Source organism: Sorex araneus, chromosome 2 (genome assembly GCF_027595985.1).
Source record: "Sorex araneus isolate mSorAra2 chromosome 2, mSorAra2.pri, whole genome shotgun sequence".
Taxonomy (NCBI): Eukaryota; Metazoa; Chordata; class Mammalia; order Eulipotyphla; family Soricidae; genus Sorex; species Sorex araneus.
In genome coordinates this window covers 169444337-169450298 of record NC_073303.1, presented here as the reverse complement: position 1 = coordinate 169450298, position 5962 = coordinate 169444337, and the positions used below count along the sequence as shown (strand labels likewise).

Below are 5962 nucleotides of genomic sequence, written 5' to 3'. Positions count from 1 at the left end.
ATTTTTAAAGAAGTTTTTAGGCTTTAAACTATCAAGTTCAAACAAACAATAAAAAGGAAACAAAAATAAACTGCTATGTTCAAATGACTCATTGAATTATAGACCCATATTAAAAACTTTTGTTTAATAAATAAATCAATAATAATAAAGTACATTAGATCTGAATATAAACTAATATCAGTCCATTTGCTCTACCATAGTCTTGTGTCAAGTATGATTTTAGCAATATATTTACTACTCACAGAAAGTAAGATTACATTGATATTAAAATGCTTTTCAAAAAGAAAAGAGACACCTAGTGATAGATTTTTTAAATCAAAGCAAGAATACTAACTTCTATATGGTGTGAAAGTATTCTAGCTTTCATAGAAAAACTTGTTTGAATTAATGCATTCAACAAAACATTTCAACAAATTCATGTCCCTCTTATCACAAGAATCTGAGTCTTAAAATATTTTTATAAAATTTTATATTTTTTCCAAAAAAAGATGTATATTAAAAATCAGGATCCTTTAAGAAAAGTCTAAATAAATTGTACATGTTGTTCTACATTTTAAATTTTAAGAAGTGTAGTTCAACCATAAATACCTAAGTTTGAACCTAACTATATATTATTCACAGTTATTAATTTGAAATTTGTTTCCTTAGAAACGATTTCTCTTATCTTAACCCTGTAGCAACCCTTATAAACTAAGGGTAGCCATTGCTTGCTACCCTTAGTTTATAAATGTTGTATAAGCAAGGACCATTTAACATAGTGCCTAATACTTTTTAAAAAACCTTCATAAATAAGGTATTTTCAGTAAATTTCAGAATAATATGAAATAAGATCTGGTAAGAAAAATATGGAGAACTTCCACTAATACTGCTAGATTTTGGCTGCATTTTTCATTATAGAAAATCATGAGAGTGGAAGAAATTATTTCCAAGTTATAGCTCTGTTCCGGGCTTTCATTATTTCATCTGTGAACTGAATTTTGCATGTACTTGAAATATATAACATGTCCTTTCACAAAAGACCTCATTACATTTTAAGCCAGACAAGCAGAGATGTTGAGAGTCCAGGTGCTGGCTTTAGCAGCACATCCTTTTCAACAATATATAAGCTTCTTTCCACTGCAAGGCAACATACTACAGCCCTTCACATTGCCTTCCCACAGCGGAGGGGCAGGAGAGCACTTCCTGAAGAATGAGTACAGACTACAGTGGGCATAAGAAGCTGGCTCAATTTTATGGGAATTAGGAACAGCTACAGTCTCACTGTGTTTAGGGCATAATGGACTCCTTTAATTGCACATCTACAGAGCTTCCTTAGCTGCTAGGAGACCCCACTCAAGTGTTCAATGAAGGAAACCCTCTTGATTCAAAGATTCAGGATACGAGAGTTTGAATGCCCACTGCATCCTGCCCCCTGGTGCCACTCTAGCCCTCTGTTGCCTGCAGATGGCCCAGCCTGGCAAACACTTTCCTTGTTCAAAAGGAGATTAGCAGGTGTTAAAGACCACTGGCTCCTAATCAAGGACTTCCCCTCATATAATCAGAAAAAAAATGAAGAACATGGAAAAGGAAAGTTACAGATAAAAAGTCAGCAGCTGCTTGAAGCATTTTATGCAGGAAATAGATACTCATGGATTTCTGATTTGCAGAATCCTGTAGAGCTTTCCTGTAAAGCAAGAGACTTCCTGTGGCCTGTGCATGAGACTTAACTTGCCATTTCCCTTTGCTCCCCTGAATTGAACTATTGTATATATTTTTAGGCTACCATTCATGATAATATGAATTGGCAATGGAAATAGAAAATTACTGTCCACTTCAGGTATCAGAGTTGATCATCAGAGAATACAGATAACTCTGCACAAGAAATGCATTGTTATTCGTTATTGATAGCTCATCTGAATATTTTTTATTAATTTTTTTATGATCTGTGGTTACCAGGTTGATGGTTCACCATGATGGTTTGCAGTCATACTCAAAATCAGTCACTTATACCTGTAATGACTTTTGTTTTACTTTTAAAATTTTATTATGAATTTTTCTCTTTTTATATTTATTTGGGGGGAGTGTTTTTATATACAGTCCACATGAGAAATGTTTCTCTAGATAAAGAATAAATTTTGAATTGGTGAACAGATCACAAGTTCGTTTCCTGAGAACAGCAATTGTTCACAATCTCTTATAATAGAATGAATGGGGAAAACAGTTCTTCAGAAACCATATTTCCCCCACCACAACTAGATAAATTCTTTCTTTTCAACATGATCTTCTCTGAATTATGGTTTAACAGAATTCTTCTAATGACAATGCTATCAAACTGAGTTCATCTTTGCTTTAAGTTCATAAGGCTCTCCATTCTATAACATATTGCTAATTTTTTAAAAATCCATCCTAATATATTTTCAATATTATTTATTTGTACTAGCAAAATTTGCTTTTTTGTAACCCATTCAACACATTATAGCCACATTCCCCCCCCTCAAATTTAATGATACCTTTGACATGGCTAAAAAGGAAACGTGTCAGATCTATTCATGAACAATATAAAATCACACCAAGTACATTTGCTCCTCTTATCATGTTTGATTCTAAAAAACATATTTTAATATTAAGATAATTAGTAAGAGATTGTTAATCTGGTTCCAACAGGACTTTTGAGGAGAAAATCTCAAAAATCTCAAAAATATGAACTTTTACAAATATATTGCTCCTGGGAAATACAAAATAGTGATTTAATAACCACTTGCTTGCTTATAGTGGCTTTTGTATACAGCAGCCGAGATGTGGCATTGTATTTCTTTTTTTAGTTTTTGGGGCATATTCAGCAATGCTCAGGGGTCACTCCTGGCTCTGTGCTCAGGAATCACTGATGGTGGTGCCTTGGGGACCATATGGGATGCCAGGGATCAAACTCAGGTCAGCTGCGTGCAAGGCAAATGCCTTCCCTGCTATACTATCATTCTGGTCCCATGGTGTTGTATTTTATGAATACTTGCAGTCATAAATTAAGTTTTTCATTAAATTTAAAATATACTTAAAGAGAAATCATAAATTTATTTTCATATTAAAAAGCTAGTAAACAACAAAATGAGTAAACTTTTTAAAACACATTTTGTGATTATAAGCATTTTTTTTAAAGATTATCCCGTTGCTCACAGATTTGTTCGAGTGGGCACCAGTAACATCTCTCATTGAGAGACTTATTTTTACTGTTTTTGGCATATCCAATATTATATTAGATAATATTCCTCTAATGCCAATACAAAGTGTCCATTATTTTAGTGCATTCTAGATTATAGGCCACGGATTAGAGTGAGGCAATGAATTATATTTTTTGTTTGATTTTTTTGTTTTTTCATTTTGTTTTGGAACCCACCTAGTGGGGCTCAGTCCTAGCTCAGAGCTCAAGAATCACTTGTCAGTGTTCAAAGGACCATATCATGTGATAAGTATCGCACACATGGAGGTGGTGTGACAGGCAAGCACTCTACTTACTGTGCTACCAATGTAGACTATGAAGCAATTAATTTTCATGGCTATATTATGGGGTAGGAATTATTATGCTTTTTTCCCTGATAGAAAATCAAGTTTTAACATATGATCGACTATTCACTAAGTTCCGAGGTTCTGGCCTTGTGTAATGAGAACTCCAAAATTCATGTTTTTCTCAATGTGCTGACTTTATCAAAATTATAAACTGTGGTTTCAAACAGCTTATTTATATTGTCAGCTGGATGGGGTGATCTCAATTATAGATGAGCAGTAATGCTTTCTATTGGCAAGCGTAACATTTCTTTATCTCACTCATTAAAGACAGAAATATCAGAACAGCACAAAACACAGTATCATGCTCTAGTGATTATAGACATGACTTTTGAAATACAAGTGTTCTATAGATTAACTAACCCTCATCCATATCTCCTTACTTATTCTGTCTTCCTTCACTTAAAGACCTCAGATATTGTATGTACTTTCAATGGTTCATGTGTACATTACCTGATAAAATGTGGAGGAGTAAAATAAATTTTAACGTTTAACTTAAAAGATGGCATGCTTGAGATGTTTAGACAACATTAAAATCTTTAAAGTATAGTAATCTGCAACCATGGCATGATGGCTTAATTACTACTGTAAAAATAAAATAGTATATTAAGTAGCTCCTTCTCAATGGTCTAATCTTACAAATAGAGGTAGCCAAAATATAAAGCCAACTTATGTAGTTTTATTGCATGTATGTAATTTTTCACGTGGAATTGCCTATTTTATCAGACAAGAATGACACATTTCATGGTTCATAAGTTGGACATAATTATCTTTTCATAGAAATTGCTATATAAATTTTGTTAGCTGACAATGATACTGAATTAAAGGTGAATCTTATTTCACTGCAAAATGGTTTATAGTAAGATTATATATTACTTGAGAATATTCATCTTAAAAATGTGTTTATGTGCACTGTCATCTTGTTGTTCATCGATTTATTCGAGTGGGCGCCAGTAACGTCTCCATTCGTTCCAGCTCTGAGATTTTAGCAGCCTTGCCTTACTCGTCTTTCCCAATGATTGGAGGCTCTTTCAGGGCCAGGGGAATGAGACCTGTTATTGTTACTGTTTGGGGCATATCTAATACGCCATGGGGAGCTTTCCAGGCTCTGCCGTGTGGTCGGGATACTCTCGGTAGCTTCCGTATATACTATTGCATTTTGTTATTCCTAGAAAATTGATTACTATAAAAATTCAAAATAGAGACAAGGGGCCAAAATGGCACAGAAGGTGCCTTCTGAGATTAGACACTGTGGACTGAGTCCAAACCTCAACACAACCCAGAAGTGACTACAGAACCCTGTTGCTCACTGAGGAAGTGCATAGCATCTAGAATGTTTCTCACTAGAAACTTGCAAAGAACTGCAGAACAGACAAGGATACCCAACGGTGCAGCCTCAAATAGGGACAGAGGATCAAGCACAGCCACAGATCATATCCAGGAAACAGGGACTAAAAAATTACTCACGGGCAGTACATTGAGCTCCATAGAAAGCACCAGGACAAGGGAGAGCCAGACAGGCACTGGGCAACTCTGTGCCTCACTGAAGAAAATAATTAAACATGGGCAAAGGGGATCCTAAGAAACCGAGAGGCAAACTGTCATCACATGCATTCTTTGTGCAGACTTGCCAGGAGGAGCACAAGAAGAAGCACCCAGATGCCTTTCTGTCAACCTTTCAGAGTTTTCTAAGAAGTCTTCAGAGATGTGGAAGAATATGTCTGCTAAAGAGAAAGCAAAAATAAGACATAGCAAAGGCTGACAAGGCCCGTTAAGAAAGAGAAATGAAAACGTATATCCCTCCTAAAGGGGAAACAAAAAAGTAGTGCAAGGATCCCAATGCACCCAAGAGGCCTCTTTCAGCGTTTTTTCTTGTTTTGTTCTGAGTATTGTCCCCAAATCAAAGGAGAGCATCCTGGCTTGTCTATTGGTGATGTTGCAAAGAAACTGGGAGAGATGTGGAACAACACTGCTGCAGATGATAAGCAGCCTTCTGAAATAAAGGCTGCCAAGCTGAGGGAGAAATATGAAAAGGAAATTGCTGCATACCGAACTAAAGAAAAGCCTGGTGTGGCTAAGAGGGGAGTTGTTAAAGCTGAAAAGAGCAAGAAAAAGAAGGAAGAGAAGGAAGGTGAAGAAGATGAAGAGGATGAGGGAGAAGAGGAGGATGAATAATAATGAAGATGAAGAAGATAGTTTTTTTTTCTTGTCTATAAAGCATTTAACCCCTTGTATACAATTCACTCCTTTTAAAGAAAAAAATGCAAAAAATAATTGCCCACAAACTTTTAAATTTCCATCCTCAAAAATCCTGAATAGGAAGCAGAACTTGAGGCTGAAAATGTCTCAGGTCAGCAGTTGAAGTAGGAGCTCATCAGTGGCCCCAAATAAGAAGGCAACCCACCAACATTTTACGCTCTAGGAC

The 5962-nt window shown here is 35.5% G+C and overlaps 1 pseudogene; it reads left to right on the top strand.

Annotated features, from left to right (window-relative positions):
* Positions 1-5099: 5099 nt before the first annotated feature.
* LOC101545047 (high mobility group protein B1-like) lies at positions 5100-5712 on the top strand (annotated as a pseudogene).
* Positions 5713-5962: the final 250 nt, after the last annotated feature.